The following is a 17,807-nucleotide window of genomic DNA, read 5'->3' as shown; positions in this document are numbered from 1 at the left end:
GGACAAGAAACGGTCAAGAAATGGTCCGGCTATCGAAATTCCTTGAGCATACTGCAGCTAATAAGTGGAGCCGCTTTCGTAACGTCGGTAACGCCTGCCGGGCAAATCAAATGGAGCTGTCACTGTTCAGTGTGGAAAAATGTTCCGCTCAATAGGCCTTTCGTGTGACAGGTCCGTGTTTGCATTTGTTTACAACGATGGAGAACCGGTGCATACACGATGCTGTCATTTCCTTAGAAGAGCTGTCAAAGTGGTTCGCGACCAGCTGATTTAGCACGTCTCGTAAAAAGGCCTGCTTCAAAGAAAGTTGACATTACGTTCCTAGGACATTAGTTGTCAAAATTACTTTGGTAAAAAGCCGATTTTAAACTTGAGTGCTTTTCTTGTCAGCAGCGAACTACGCTGTAATGAAGAATAATTCTGTAATGAAGAAATGAAGAAAGTAATCGGAATTATTCCGATTCTCACTCAAAGTAAAAGAAACATTTAGCCTCAGCTTAGTAACTGTGCAACTTTCCATAACTGAATTGCCTCAGGGGTTCGCAACACGATTTATGATTCCACTTTTGTCAGTTACAAAGGAACCCAAGTTCAAGACAACTCCTACGGCAGTCATTATCGCATTCTTTTCCCTTCATTCCAACTGTCAAACCCGAGTATGACAAATGAGTTGCACCTGTAAGTGGATTACCATGGTTTCAACCACATTGCATTGATCTTCCATATTCATAAACCGCCTACTGAGTTATCGAGATGCTGCGATGATCGTGCGTGAGATAAGGTGCCCAGTTCCTAATTGAACAAGTTTACAACGGTTGCAGGCGATTTGTCGCGCGTTACAAAGTTGCGGACAAACGCGTCATAGACAAGGGGACGAAAAATTTACAATAATGATCCTATCGTAGAGTATTTAAAGATCGATATTTTGTCTCTCGAGATGCTTCGTATAAATTTCATCTCAATCTACTTTCTCAGTTTATGAGAGAATCTTGTCTAACTTCAATGATCTTCGAAAACGAAAGACTTCTCCACAAAACCGAAGTAGTTTTTTCGCTCCAGGTAGAAATCTACTTAGAGTTTTTTTTTATCAACCATTCTTAAAACTTGTTTAATGATTTTCAGATAAAATGTTTACAACGTTAGCACAAGCTTTTCAGCTTTTGGAAGCACCTTTACAAAGCTCTTACAATTTTAGGGTAAAGCTTCTTCAGTTCTTGGAAGTAGCTTTCTCAGCTTCTGAGAAAGCTCTTTCAAGTTCCAAGTGAATTATTTATAAGGCACCTAAATTTTCGTGAAGCTTTTCTAATAGAAAGATTTCACAAGTTCCGCGAAATACGTTCTCAAAGAAGCCTGTATAGCTTATTTAATTCTTCCAACATTTTGAAGATGTTTTCTCAATATATGGCAAAATATTTTATAATTCATGAAATACCTTTGTGTCCATGCTTCTGAAACATTTTTTTATTCTAAGCTACACGGATAAATTAATGAATTAGATGAAGGTCTTTTTGTTACACATAACTCGATGTAACTTTTTTAGCTGTGTACTTATTGAAGCTTTCAACTCGCTTAAAAGAAGCTTACCCAGCTTCTGGAAGAAAGTTTCTCAGTTTTGAAAAAAAACTTTTCCAGTTTTTGGAAGAGGCGCTTCTGGCATTTCAACTTCCAACTGTCTGGAGAAATTCTCTCACTCTATAGTAAAAGATTTTTCAGTTCGAGAAGTTGCTGTTATTTCCCTGCTTTTTAAACATATTTTTTCTCGGCTACTTAATAAAGCTTCCAAATCACTTTCCCCAGCTGCAGGAAGATAAATTTCACAATTCTTGGTAAAAAAACTTCACCAGTTTTTGGAAGAGTCGTTTCTGGAAAGAAGCATTTCCACCTTTTGAATGAAAGCACTCAGTGGAAGATTTCCTTGATCTTGAAGAGAAGCTTGCACAGTTTCTGGAGAGAGGCTTTCTGAAAGAAATCTTTGCCAGTTTATGAAATGAAACTTTTCTAGAATCTGTAAAACAAAAATTATTCAAGCCTATAAAATGACCAGCTCCTAGAAAACGAAGATTTCCCAGCTTCTATAAACCAGCTTCTAGGTTTTCGAAAAAAGAGCATTTCTTAAAGCTACAAGAATTCTCAATTTCCGCAAAAAACGTTCATGTTCCCGATACGCTTCCAATCGCAAAACGCAACATACTGTTAGCCATCTATACTTTGATAGCACAACTGGTCAGATGATGAGAGATTTGATTTTTTACGCATCCATCACATGCCGCTGTGGGGAAAAATGTTTTATTTTCCTGATATAAGACGGTTCACAGTGAAACAGTTAGGCGGAAAAGGTAGGAATATTCATTATCTATGTTCTACATACGTTTGTTTTTTGTATTATTGCACTACTTTCATAAAAATTGAGATCCGGCTGGTAGGAGCACTAGTTTGAGGTTGGAAAACCAGGATATGTGAGGTTAGTTTCATTGGAACTTTCGCCTGAGCGATTTTTGCGCATGAATAAAACACGCTTCGGGTCATTCTCCGCAGCCCCTAAAAATACCATTGGGTAGATAAATGAATTCTCTACCATTGGATCTCATTCAATTTCATACATAAGTGAAGTAAGCGGTGAAAATAAATATTTTGTTCCGAATGTTTTGAAACCATGAATGAGTTTGACATTGCTCTCGTCAACCATCATCATGACGACAGCAGCACACCCCACCGGACGAATTGTCGTATTGGGAGCGAATAGGTGCCTCCAAGTTTCCTTAAACTATGGTAAAATATTTTACTCTTTGTTAAATTCACTGTAGTGTCCGGATCCACAAAATATTCAACTTTCCTCCGATTCCGCCATCAGCCGAACATACATGAGCTGGATTCAAATCAGCACATTCATCCGCCAAAAAATCACTCAATAAACTCACTTCTCAACCACGCGATGAAGTTCAAACCGTTTTTCGCGCTTGTTGTCTTTCGAACTGTCAATTCAGATCACGCTCAAAAGATTTATGTCAGGTCAAACAAATCATACACGCTGAAATAAATGCGTGGAATAATAATGTGTTATATTCACATACATAAATTCTTTAACATATAAACAACAGCTACCACAATGACCTAGGTCAGGTCCGTCCCACTCGGGCCCAGATTGGGTACCACTTCTAGTACTGCATTTGGTCCCTCGGTAGTGCAAAAGGTACCCAAGTTTGACACATCGCAGTACACTTTTCCCGGCATTCTAGATTACCTTATGAGCCATAAAATTTTGGGCAACTGCAAGGGACATGGAGGTCTTTAATGGGTCTTTGACCTAGGTGTTACGTTTCTGTTTCTGAAATATTTTCTCTCATCTACTTAATGAAGCTTCCAAATCTTCTTAAGGATGCATCTCCAGCTTCGGGAAGAGAGTTTTTTCAGTTTTGGAGGAAAGCTATTCCAGTTTTAGGAAAAGGCGCTTCTGGACTTCAGGCGTTTCGAATTTCAACTTGATGGAAAAGTTTTCTCAAGTCATGGTCAAATATTTTACAATCCATGAAGTAGCTGTAATTATTCTGCTTTTGGAATATACCTTTCAAATCACTGAGGGGAGCTTTCCCAGCTTCTAGAAGACAGTTTTCTCAATTTTTGGAAGTTTGTTTTTCCAGTTTTTGGAAGAAGTGCTTCTGGAAAGAACGTTGGAAAGCATCGTCCATTGCTACAACTATGAATATATTGGGGGGTTTTATCATCGCTTGCTTCGATCGTGCTTCGAAATCAAATTGAGAAAGAATCGTACAATGCCTGCTTGCGTCCTTATTATTTGTCAACAAAATGAGAATTCAGTTTGTCTGTGACCGGACGATTTGTCTAAGCCTGATTAAACTGACAATAATCGATCTGTCAAATTTGTTAAATTTATCGACAAACAGACAAATGTTGCATGCAAATCGGGCACTGCTGCCGATTTACTAATCAAATGTAAATCGATATATAAAAAATGACTTTGTTCTGTTTTTACAATTCCTGCACAAGGGACGTGGAACTGAAAGTTGTCCGGCAGTCGGACCGGTATCAAAGTAGATTTGCATTGGAATTGTTCGATTGCGGAATATATGCAAAATGGGTATATCTGTCGTGGGAAAATTATTGATCGAAGGTCTTTAAAAATTCTTGGGGAAATGAAAAATGATCCACTTTTAGAACAATTTGCAGTATTTTCTAACTGTCTAAATCATCAACCAACGATAGAATGTCACGGAAAAATGTCACACGATACGGTGAAATTCATCCGAATATTACACAGGGAAGCATTTTGAAATGCGAATCTCGACACCAAACGAGTAGGTATGGATTAGATCTAACAACAGTTTTTGGTGCTTCTGTAACCGGACCCGACGACAAGCCCGATCCCCGATGACTTTTGTCCATAAATTATCGCCTTGAATAAGTTTACCAGACGGCGAAACAAACATCGTAACACATCGAATCCGTCCAGAGAGAAAAACGGAAGGCCACGGATTTCTATTCGGTCAAATTAGTTGGGTTTGTTTTTCCAATATATTTTTGATACACGGAAACGCGGTTCTACTCAATTCTGAGTTGATTCAACGCAATTCAGCTAGAGGAGCCCAATAATTCTGTTTTGGCTGAATTAGTGAAGAAAGAGAATACCGAGATTTTGGGTTGAAAGTTCCAACGATTAACCTTATTTTAAGTAAAGAATGATCAAAATTCAGGTAACTTTTTTTCTCCGTGTATGAAAACTGGTGGAGGGGGCGCTAAGGTCAACCGGATTCTTCTTCCGGTCCGGCTCGACGATTCCCCTTTGGAGCTAATTCCGTCTAATCCCACAGACGATTACAAGTCTGGATCAAGCGTTAATCGACAGCTCACGTTCTGCTCGGCGAAATTCCCCGAGTCGGGCAACCGAAACTGCGATAACGAAATTACCCAAAAATAATGAGACATATGTCAAAAACGCTGTTTATCACTACATTTATCACCGCCATCATGATCATCGATACGCGCGAAACCAAAGCGAGGAAGCTCCACTACATTATGTCAGAGAGCTGTCGTCGCGGGCGTCCGTATCTATCGGTACGCGTTCGAAATCTTATTAGGATTGGTCGCGCGGCGATTTGTCATCGCGCGAGCGGTGTTCGAGATTGTGACCTAATTAGTGTGTTCGACGAGAGAAAAAGGGCGGGGGGGGGGGGGTGGTAACGCAGGTGGTGGAGGAGTCACGCGGGATCGCAGTTAGTAACGCAGCTGTTCGCAGCGCGCTATGATAGTTGCAGATGACGCAGTCAGTGATGCCAGATCTACGGAATTGTAATTCCGTAAAAATCTTGTTGTAATAGTAGTTTACGGAACAAGTTGCAGAATGATGATTTTTACAACACGAGTCGTAAATATATCCTAAGGAGTGTATCGAAAAGTAGTCGCAAACATTTAAAACGGTATATCTCAGAGCATAGTTCATCTTTTTGAAAGCTTTTTTCACGTAAATCTTCATCATGTCATAAAAAATTGAAGCAGCTAAAAAAATATTGAATAATATGCAGTCTTAATATAAATACATCAAGGTTTATAAAGCATGGAAAATAAAATCTTGCACAAAATTACATTTTTGAAAAGTCTTCTGAAGATTCCATGATTTGTAATGAACAAAATGTATATCAACAAAATACGATGAAAAGCTTATTCTATCGGAAAATATGTTTACTTCACACAGCACGTAAAAAGAAATTGAAAAAAAAATAAATTATTGCTCTAAAAAAGCCCAATTATTTGAACAAGGTCGGTTTTTGACAGACACTTTTGTTTAATCAACTTTTGAAGCTCTGTCATATACAGCGGTAATTATATAGAGTAACATTTTTTGCTTAAGTTACTTCATAATTATGCAAAGAAACTTTTCCAATCAAAAAACAATTTTTTATTCATTACAATCGTTCGATATTAGCATTAACGTGTAGAAAGAAAAAATCAAAAAACGAGGTCCTTAAAAATCGACTTTTTTCGATTTTTGTATTTGCTCTTAAATGCTTGTTAATGAATTTTTCTAAATATTTTTTACACTATGTCATGAGAGTTGTGGCACAGAATATATTAGCATAAACAAAAATATTTTTTTCTCAAAATTTAACACATTTATTAACACATCAATTTTTTCAGAGGTGTGCAAGATTTTCTTCGACATCTGTTAGTAATTTGCAAAATTATCATGCAAAATGCCACTTTCCAGAAACAATTTTACCGCACCATCAATTTTAAATACATTGTAAAGCATTTCTAATCAAAACATTGTTTGTTGGTTCAACCCATTATTTTTGAGACTGTTTTGAAAGTTTGCGACTACTTTTCGATACACTCCTTACGAGGCTTGCAGAGTAGGATAATTACGACGAATGCTGTAAAAATCGAGTTCTGCAACGACCTAAAACAGTTGCGTAATGAATCATTACAGCACTGGTTTCAGTTCCCGCACAGTGCAGGAAAGTAGGCCGACGTTTCAATCCTATGGTTGGGATCTTCTCCAGGGCTCGGAGTTAAAAATTGCCAGGTATGTACACAGGTTTCTCGCATGAATGTTTCACAGCCGGAGAAGGGAATATCAAAACCGTAGGATCAAATCGTCGGCTATGAAATAGGCGCATCAACGCTTATGAATTTGAATCCAAAAATAACTTTACAGATGAGTTCTTCAAAATATTCTAGTTATAACTCCTAAACACTAAAGGATCACTTGAATTGCACTCAAGGTTATCTCTAAAGATTTCTTCAGACATTTTCTGAAGGATTTCACAAAGAATTTCTTCAGACATTTCCCCAAAAACTTTTGTCAGAGATTCACAAAAAATTCTTCCAATTTTCATGAAACTTCTGCACAGATTCATGGAAGCATTTCTCAGAGAACTAAGCTAAAATTGCTCCAGAAGTTCCTTCAAATTTTTTTCAATGTATTATTACAGATTACTTCACAGATTATAGTGATCTGTACTGATATTTTGTAAACTTGTGCTTAGATTTCGGCTTGCAGTTGATACTAATATTTTATCGCCGACGTTTCGATCCTATCTTTTTTTCATGATCGCAAGAGTCAATTGCGTCATAATGGGTCAAACACGTTCCACAGCCGGAGAAGGGATTTTTAGAAGATCCAAGCCATAGGATCGAACCGTCAGCGATGAAATAGAAGTAGGGAGAGTGTACCAGTTATGGCCATAGTGGTTCCCTATTTGGCCATATGTGAAATTTTGATAACTCCCACATTTTAAATCTTTTTGAATGTTTTAACATAGAGATATATCTTAAATCTAACTACTAGAACACACACAAATTTTCAAAATTTGAAGACATATGGCGAAATAGGGAACCTCTATGTCCATAACTGGTACACCTACTCTATTAACGATTTTGATTGTGACTGCAAGCCGACATCCAAAAATAACATCACAGATTAGTTCTTCAACATATTCAAATAAAACTCTAGAAAAACCCAATTTCCTAACAGTTTTACAAGCATTCCATCCACAGAATAACCTCAGGAAGTTATGATATAATTCGTTTATGGGAATCTACTGGAATCTTTCTAGGATTTCTTAGAATAATTCATATAGACATCTCTATTAAAATTCTTCCGAACATACCTCTCTGTCAATTATATATACAAATTTCTCCATAATTTTTCGATGGATCGTATCATATAAGATTCCTCTAAATCTATTACATATCTAACCAAAATTACGTCCACCTCAGAAGCATCCAAGAGTTCATGCACAAATGTCTTCTCGAGAAACTTCAGCAATTTTTCAACACATTCGTTTATCAATGCTTAAAAATGTATTTCCTGAACATCTTCAAAATAACTAAACGGGCTTTCCATCAAGAATTTTTGTAACAATTTTCCGATTTTTTTTCTCACGTAGAATGCAAAAATAAAATCCATGAATTCATCTAAAAATTCATTTAAAAATCTTCTATGAACTTTTCTGGAAGTTAAGTTATCTTTATAACTTCCTTCAGGATTTTTTTCGAATTCCCTTTTTCAACTCCCCCTTGGATTTCACGGACATTCTTTCAGAGAATCACCAATAAATGACTCCAATAACTCCTCCATGAACGTCTCAAAAGATTCTTCCGGAAGATTGTAAATAAATCGCTAGATATTCTAGCAAAAATAAATCTAATAAAATCTCTAAAACAAAATGTTTAAGGATTCTCCCAAAAATATCTCTAAATATTTCCATAGGATATTCTCCAGGGCTTCTGGAGCACATGGAATTCCCGTAGGCTGCAAATAGCATATGAAATTTTCGTAGACTGCAAAAAATACTTCAAAAAAGTTATCCGTAGATTCCTTTAGGCATTTTCCCGAAATATTTTCAGGACTCCTGTAGGAAACACTCCTCCTGAATTTTTGTATTTTTTTTTCATAGATTCTTCCAAGAATTACTCTTACATTGATTTCTCCAATGATTCCTTTAAAAATACTTTTGCGAATTATCTCAGGCATTCTACTCAGGAGTTTTTTCGAGGGTTGGAGAATCAGGAATCAGAAGTATCAGAAATTTTCGTAACATTTTTTCAGATTTTTTTCTCATGAGGCATTGAAAAACAAATTCATTTACAAATCTTCCATGAACTTCCTGATAAACTCTTCATGAATTCCTTCAGGAATTATATCTGCAACAAATGTGTAATCACAAGCATAAAACGAGCTCAACAGTTTGTAATCCATCCCTCGACTGAACACTCACGATCTCGGCATCAATATGCAAAAGCTGAGGATGTAGAATCACTCTGATGGCGCACGAACAACAAATTCGGCAGCTTAAGCACTCCATAAACAAATTTGTGTGAGAATTTCCAAGAAGATTCCTGCATCTCTTTCTACGAACTCCACCGTAAATTTATCCAGAGATTCATTCAGAGATATCCTCAGACGCTGTTCTAGAAAATCAATTGTGAATTGTGCTGTTCTTTTGTTTTGAATATTTCCAAAGACTTCTGAAGGGATTACCCTAAAAAAATCTTTGAGGATTCTCCCAGAAATATCTTTAAATCTTTTCATAGAATCTCCAGTGCTTTTTTCATCAGTTTTTTCAGGCTCTTTTCTACAAATAGCACATGGGTTTCTTGTTAGCTCCAAAAACTTATTCAAAAAGTTATTCGTAGACTTCTCTAGGAATTTTCCCACAATATTTTAAGAACTCCTGAAGAAGAATCTTCTTTGAATTTTAGTAGTATTTTTTTCATACACACTTCTAGAAGTTTTTCCAAGATTTATTCTCCAATGATATCTTGCAAGTAGCCTTGCTTATTCTCTCAAGCATACGTAAATAGTTGAAGTATATCTGCAACCATTCCTCGACTATCACATTGCAATACAGGTATCCTCGGAAGAATGATCAGGATAATTCAGGAGTAGGGAATTTAGGTAAGAATCTGTAAAGGGATCCTAATGAAAAATGTGTAGGAATTGTGATACAAATTTCTGAAGGAATCCTTAGAGATATCATTTTTTATAGAAGATCCAAACAAATTTGTGAGACCCTCTGGTGGAACTGCCGAAGAAAATCCTGGAAGATTTCTTGAAAACTCTTTTTAGCAGTTTAGGGAGAAAGAAGAAGAAAAAATGAGAAATCATTTTCAATGAAATTCGGAACGAACTGCTTTCTATCTTACTTGGAATGACTTCCAGGACGCGTTCATAGTGTACAAGAATTTGGAAAATCCTTTCGAAGATAATGAATACGAATATATGAAATAATTTCATAACGAATTCCCGAAAGAATTCTCAAAAAAAAAAAACTCTGGTAGGACGAATTTAGTGAGGAATTACTGAAGAAATGCACGTATATAGTACAAGATGACTTTGTTTAAAAATTCGTGTGGCATTTTCTGGATTAATCTTCGGAGAAATCAGCTGACATTTTCCTGAAGGTATCCCTGCAATCGCCTTAAAGATGTCAAAAAATCTATTCCAGATAGCTTCAATTTGTCTGACTTTTCCAAAATATCTTGTAGCAGATTTTTTTGCTTTTGAAAAATTCACATCTCGAAATCGTTAACATCGTCTCGAATCACATCGATTTTTTTTTCTGAAATTAACCTAACCACTTTGATATGTTTTCTACCGTCCCTGATTCGGAATTTTCACTACGAAAATTGAAATTGATTCATCTATAATCATCCATGACAGATTTCATTTAACAAATAAGCTAAATCTCTACAACCAACTACTGGATTATGGATTCAATTTGCGCCAACAAATCTTGCCGAACAATTGTCGAGATTGAAGAATTTCAAAATTCTTCACGGTTTTCACACAAACGGAATCTTCTCGATTCAGCAGGATTTTATATGATACTTTGACTGATATCCGTAGTTCTTTCCATAATCATTGCAAAGATTATTTACGAATATCTGACAAGGTCTTTTTTTTAACTTTAAAACAACGATTTTTTTTTCATAAATTTTACCAACAAACATCGATTGGCTCCTAAGAAACTTATTTGCAAGCTTCTTAAAATATTCAAAGCTTCTGATCCATGAACATCGTTGTGGTGATGCTTTGTGGATACTAAAACTAACTTAGGGTAGATTCTTACTGAGAACTTTGCGGATCCCAATGGATTGGAAATCGAAGGAATCCTTCAAATCTTAGGAAATTCTTTTGGGATGGTTCTAGAAGAAATCTCCATTGTACTTCAGTTCTTATTAAAAAATTTTCAACTGCTAGTTTTTTGTTTTATTTTGACAAGATTTTTTGTTTTGAGAAGTTTTTCAAAGGCCATTTGGAAAGATATTTGATAGAGTCATTATGACTATGACTACCAAATTCATGAATTATCTTTGGTAGATTACAGGCGTGACATTTGGATGTGCCTGCCAAGGATTTTTGCTGATTTAGACTGAGATCCATGGAAAGTATCCATAAACTTTGATTACCAGAACTACAAGTTTTAGATTTTCATGGGATGTATGCAAACTTTGATGGGGTCTTGACTTCAAAAAAAGAATTGAACAATTATTGTTTTACAGATAATTGTTCCAAAAGTTCCTCCCAAAATGCTTCAAAGATTTATGCATCAATTCCAGTACAAACTCGCGAATGAGATTGCTCAGAGCTGCTCCCAGAGATATCCTCAGAGGGTCTTATAGAAGTTTATTTGAGTATTATTATATGTTTGGTTTGGAGATTTCTCCGCGTATTATTCCGTGGAATTCTTCAAGGATTGTTATCTTGATATTTCTTTAAAAGTTCCTTCAGGGTCACGCTTAGAAATTCCTCTAGGCTCTTTTCTTGAACCTTTCTAGAAGAATTCACGGTAATACAGGTATTCTTATTCTCCCGAAGTATCCCTGGAGTAACCCATGAAGAAATTGCAGTAGGAATCTATAATGCAATTCTTGAAAATTCAGTTTAATTTTAAATGAGCAAATCTCTTAAAACATCTCTGAAAAAATATTTAAAAATCGGTTAAGCAATGAAAAAGAAACTAATTAAGCAATCTGATGGAAAATTTGAGAGAATAAACCTCAAAGGAATTGGTTGATATCTTTCAGTAGGAATTTTAGGTCGAAATCCATAGAACAATCTCTAATATAATCTCTTGTGAATCCCAGAACGAATTTATAGAAGAATTCCTCAACGAGTTTCTCGAAAAGAACCCCTAGAAGGAAATTCCAAAATCACAATTTGAATTTAACTTGGTAAGTGTAATTCATGGAGGAATCGAACGAAGAAATTTTCATGGACGTAAGATAAATTCTATAATGAATATATCACCAACGATGGTAGCCCCTCAAAAAAAGTTTGTTCTAGTAGTGCTATAGCACAATAGGATGGATAAATTTCGAATCATCTTTTGAAGGGAACACCTGAATGAATATCTCAACAAGTTCCCACAACAATTAGTCCTACTCTTTCAAGAATCCAATGAAGATTTCTGGATTAGTTGTTGAGACTTTCCTAGATAATTTGTAGGGTAAATCTCTAGAAGTATTGATACATGAGTCCCTAGAGAAATGTTAGAGGAAATCATGGATGAAACTATAAAGGAATTTCAAAATAATCTGCGGAAGTAATATTTAATTCTTCTTGTGATCATCAACTTCTTGCTATGATGCCCAGCTTCATCCGAAAATCGTCAATCTTAGCTTCTGATCAAAACCACAATCTGTCTTCCGAATTTTTATTCTAGAATGCTTCAATTTAACTTACAAAAATCTCCCGCTTTCTTTTTAAGTATTCTGCAATCTCTTAAAATCCTCATTTTTCTCCGGAAGTATTCAATGTAGGGTGCAAAGCTTCTTTGGTACTTTCATGATTCACTTTGGCATGAGGGTTTTGTGTGAAACTTTGCAGTACGAAGCACTTTAGTACGACGCATATTGTGGCCAAATATGAACTTGATAGCTTTCAAAAACCCCACTGCCGAAGTGAATCAAAAGTGCCAAAAATAGGATCCGGCTCCCTATTTAAATAAAGAACTTTTTCAATAAAAATTCTTTGGATTCAGAAGAATAATACTGAAATTTACCGAGTTGATATTTACAGTAATATTTCCTGGGCGAATATCAGGACTATCTTGGATAATTTAAAGGGTTAAACTCTAGAATTATTCTTACATGAGTCCCCAGAAAAATCCTGGAGGGATTCATGGAAGGAGTTCCGAAAAACTGTGGTAGTTATTTTTCCTTCCTCTTGTGATCTCCAAGTTCTTGTTATGAAACAATGTTAGCTTCTGATCAAAATCACAATCTGTGTGCGGAATTTTCATTTTATTTCTGATACATCCTTAGATCAAGCTGCGAATTGAAATCTGTGAATTTCAGAAGTATTCACAGCTCCAACTTTCTTCGAAATTTATCAAATTCCTTCAAACAATTTCCAGTCAATGTTTGAATTACCTAATGCTTTCCTTTGTAATTAACAACCATTTTTCAAAAATCATTGCTGAATTCAGAAAAATGTTGCATAAATTTTAAAGCTGATATTTTTAACAAATCAATTGCTAGGTTTCAGTAGAAACTTGCTAATTTTGCATTGACTGACAGTAAACTACTGGATTCTGCTGTTTGGTATGAGAACCAAAAAAATACCCTCCGTTCTGTTACCCCATTACTAATACTGACTGCTGAATTTACTTTTGCTGTGTCGCTGCGTCTGATGCAAAATAGCTAATAACTTGATAAAAATAACTATGATTTGGCACCACAACGACTATCGTTCAAATTTTGAAGTTCTTCCTATCGTTTTGGTCAAGAACTTCTCTACAGTTTTTCATAACTCATTCAATAAATTTCTCTAACCATTGCAATGATGATAACGTAATTGAAATTTCAGGCGTGCTATAAAATTGACATGTTTCAAAATGTGTGATTTGATTACGATTAACTTGTACCCAACTTCAAAAGCGAAGCAATTCTTCTAGCGATTGCTTTGAAACTTGTTTCAAACAATAATTCTTAACTGAGAGCTATTTCACTTATGAAACATATGCTTTCATTTCCGAAATGGTTAAGCGCCAATGAAACCATAATTTGGCTGGTTCATAAGTCATGATTTATGGAAAACCTTAGTATTTTTGCCTCAGTGTACCATTCCTTTTAACAATAATTGTTAACAATAATTATTCTTCAATCCTTGAAAATCTGGCATCCCTGGTAGGCCCATCGCATTTTCGGACCCAGAGACACTTATCACCGTCTTGGATATCTCGCTGAATCCGCACAAATCGCGCCTACTGTGTGCTGATGATAGCGACGAGTGGAGTTATGTAATTATGGACAAATTCTGTGCGGAAGATTATTCACCTTTGGACGAAGTAGTCGCTCGCTCGCGACTCGTTGCCACGATACTCCTACTGGAAGACTACGACGACACGGGCGGCGCGGGAATGGCAGTCGAAATTGGTGCGTGCGTTTGTTTACGTAACTACTATTTACACACTACGCTCCACCTGGTGATACTTAGCGGAGTGAGGCAGGATTATCCGGGGGGGGGGGGGGGGGGCACAATCAGCTGATTTTTTTTTTTTTTGGACTAAAACTTTTTTGACAGCTAAACGATCAGATGTTCACGATCAGTGTTCACCGTAGATGCTCTGTATTGCACACGCGCTCGCTCAGCACTCCTTCGGTAGCCCCTGCTGCACTCTCTAACTACTAAAGGAGACTCCGTGGATTGTTGTTGATCTTGATGGGAGAACACTTTACTACTATCCAAGCAACCGAAAGGTCAACGAGAAATCATTCCTCATGGCACTGACTGGAACCTCGTAATGACCGGCCGACCGTCACTTGACACGCACTCAGGTATATTTACAAGCGAGAATCTACGTATATTGCACACACCCCGGGGATTCGGATCCAACAATTTCGCGCGATCGCGTGTTCTGAAAGCGCATACAAACACACAGACCCCTTCGCACACTAGAGCACACAACTTCTTATATTCTCGTTAAGAATCCGGAGAAATTTGCTTGCACTGTGAACTTCGTTCCTTCGGGATGATCCTCGTATTTCCCTTCGAATCTAATCGCACTGTTCGCCTGCTTGCGATCCCTAGGGATTCCAGTACTTCCTGTTCAGAACACTATCCGTCCCCTCACCAGTCGCGCCTACTGTGACTGACCCTCGCCAGTAAAATGCAAAAAAAAAAACGATCCAACTCACAGTTGATTCTTCTTCTTGATGACGCGTGACGAACGACGAGAACTGAAGTCAGTTGGGGAAGTGAAAAAAAAAGAAAAACTAGCAGTCGGACAACTCGCGAGGCGCGCGAAATTCTGCGATCCGAACACGCTGACAATCGAAAGTTTACTAAACTGAACTTGAGCTAAACGGCTGCTAGGCTAGGCGTTTAGACGGAGACGTCGCCGAGCGAGAGTGTCTCCCCCAATACTACTTGCCAGTCGGTGAGCAGTGACGATGATGACGCCGACGACGACGACGGCAATGACGACGCCTTGTAGGTAGTGTGTGGCGCAAGCGAAGCTAAACGGGGAGCACTCATCGGCGAACGCGAACCGTATTGCACCCGACGACCGCCCAGGAAGCGAAGGAGGTGCGTCGCCAGTAAGGGGATGCGATATGGCTTTTCTTTCATGTCGATACGAAACGAATCGAAACATTAGAATTTTCCGTGAAACTCCGCACTAGATCCGGAATTGTTCGAAACGTAACGAAAATTTCATGTTGTTCCGCAGAATACATTTTCACGAAACATCTGTGGGAATGCAGAGGTCAAAGGTAAAAACGACTTTATGATTCTACTCCTAATTGTTCATCTTCTCGAGACTTTTCTATCTTCCATATGTTACACAACGTAACAAAAATGACATTTTTGCGTGTCTCAAGGATCAAATTCTCTAGTCTCTAGTAGATTTGGGGTTGCTGAATCTGATGCCATTCTCAGAAACGTTCCAGCACGTCACATTTTTGAGCTACAGGTCACCAAAGTTGTATGAAACTCTGGTTTATAGATGTTCACGTTAAATTTAAAGTAAAATTTATCAAACTTTTTTGAGATCTAATCCACCAAGCATGCAGAATAGGACTTAAACTTTAATTTTAGATATAATTTGGTTGAAATTACACGATTAAATTTGGTTTAAACCGATTTCATCAACATGCTTGCTGTCTCCATACAAAATTCTTCGTTTCTCTTATATGGGAAAATACAATACTTTTTTAAACCATCAAAAAATAACTCTTCTGCATGGAAAGTATTATAAACTTTATTGATAAGTATTGTTGTACGCATGAAGTTTGAATTCTGTGACAAATTAAGCAAATAAATTGCCTTACAAGCTGACAAACTTGCATGCAAGTTGGCTAAAATAGTCAATTTTTGCATTTTCAACAGCCAATATCTCAAAAACTAGACGTTCTGTGATATTTTTGAAAACGGAAATGGATTCAGTAACCCTTAATTGAGTGAATAGCGGTATTTTGGTGCTTGAGACAAAAACGTGTTCCGCAGTGTTATAGGTCATTCCTTTGATTTCTTTTGATAATGGACGTCATAGATGTAAGCATTTCACAAAAAATACCCTTCTTTATAAAATAGGCTGTTTTTGTAGTTTTTACATAATCAAATCAAATGAAAAATTCGAATCAAAACTGCTACGAAAAGTATTATATTGCATTTTTTAAGATTGTCAGATTCACATTTATATAAAGTTGTATAATAATGAAATTTTTGAATGATTCGTAGTGTTTAGCTTTAAATAAAACCTTTGTAAGAGATCTTTCCAGAAATCATGTAGAGAATTTGGCGTTGCCTTGTCTCTCCCTGGTCGATATATTGCGGTTCTTTTGAAAATGTTCCGTTTTGCGGTAGCCGCCAAGTTCTACCACACCTGTCAAAGTGTTACCGCAGGCTTGAAAATCATTGTGTCATTGAAAGAAACCATCTAACCAAAGTATGCATACGACAGCTGTGGTAGCTTTCTGTTCAATCGTAGAACGGAAAATTATCTTCCAAAATTACAATGTTTTTATAACACAATTAGGATTAGTAGTTTACCTGAGGAAAACAAATCATAACGAAAAGTCCTTCAAGAGTTATTATTACGTCAATCGGAAGATGTCAACCTCTACTATAAAGGAAAAAAAATTGAGTGGTAATATTACGTTTTGAACATAAAATCGCTTGAGCTACTATTGGCACTCGTGTTCCAGTAACTGCGCTAGTGTTCCAATAGTAGCCGTTCGTGATGCAAGGAATTTTAAACAAAATATTCGATTTTTACTTAGGTTTAACATTTTTCCCTCCAAGCAGCAACCAAAATCTATCGAACACATGGAGATCTGTGGGAGTTTTCTTCATTTTTATACATCTATAAATAAAAATGCTTCCATCACTTGATCCACTACTGGAAAACGACGGCGACTATTGGCGCAAGAGAGATTTTTTTTTTGCAAAAACTTAAATATTTCTTTGACTTTTTGGTTATTTAAGAAGCTGAAAAAAATAGTTTTCATAGGAATCTGCCAAAAATGATATATGAAACTCAAAAACCGTATGCCAAAGATCTGAAGTTATTGTATTTAACTGAATTCATCCAGGAATTAGAGACATTTAAACGTAAATGCTGCCAATGCATAATTTGCCCTTTGAAAGAAGCATCACACTAGACCACGGACTAGTATGCAACAATCAAAATACGGAATACGGAAAGTTTTCTTGGCTAAAACGGGAGACTAGACTTGCTTGGAAACATAACCGCATAAGCCCAGGTAGAATACGTCAAAGAATTTGATAAGAGATAGTTTAAACCTTTTCTTCAGGATTCCATATGATATTCTCCTGGATGTTTTTCTTCGATTCTTCAAAGAATATCTTTAATGATGGCTTCATGGTTTACTTCCAGAGATACAAGCCATTCATTTAAGTATCTCAAATGAACTAGGAACTCTTTCAGATTACAGTTACTGTAGATTACAGTATTTTCCCTTATTTCCGTTCTGTAGTTTTCACAGGTTTTACATCAAACTCAATTCTTCAAGATCATTCAAAGAATTTCCGCCAGGAACTGCTGAAGTTATCGAAGGATCCCTACAAGAATTATTCCAGGAACTTCTTATGAACTCTATCATAAATTTCACTACGATCAAATCCAAGCATAGACTTACACAGGAATTTCTCAAGAAACTGCGCCAGGAACTCTTCAAACGTAATTTGCCTTAAATAGCTTTTGGATGTTATCCTAGGAAATTACCTTTTGAACTTTTTAAGAGAAGTTACGGAATATCTATGACAATAGATCTCATTGAAGGCGGCTTTTTCGGCACTCATCGAATCAAAACAAAGGCGC

General features: G+C 36.7%; 1 protein-coding gene across 4 annotated transcripts in view; it reads right to left on the bottom strand.

The window, feature by feature from the left end:
• LOC5569887 (elongation of very long chain fatty acids protein AAEL008004) overlaps positions 1-17,807 on the bottom strand; it is a 222,093-nt gene that overhangs the window by 113,466 nt on the left and 90,820 nt on the right. Inside the window, exon 1 of one of the 4 annotated variants that reach the window (XM_021837998.1) lies at positions 13,801-14,818. The exons of the other annotated variants lie outside the window; for them this stretch is intronic. The gene's annotated coding sequence lies outside the window, so the exon portion shown is untranslated. Of the gene's footprint in view, positions 1-13,800; positions 14,819-17,807 lie in introns of those variants that run through there. 4 annotated transcript variants of the gene reach the window in all.

The sequence above is a fragment of the Aedes aegypti genome, chromosome 1, assembly GCF_002204515.2.
Source record: "Aedes aegypti strain LVP_AGWG chromosome 1, AaegL5.0 Primary Assembly, whole genome shotgun sequence".
NCBI classification, from domain to species: domain Eukaryota; kingdom Metazoa; phylum Arthropoda; class Insecta; order Diptera; family Culicidae; genus Aedes; species Aedes aegypti.
The sequence above is the reverse complement of the archived record's forward strand: the minus strand, read 5'-3'. Positions and strand labels throughout refer to the sequence as shown.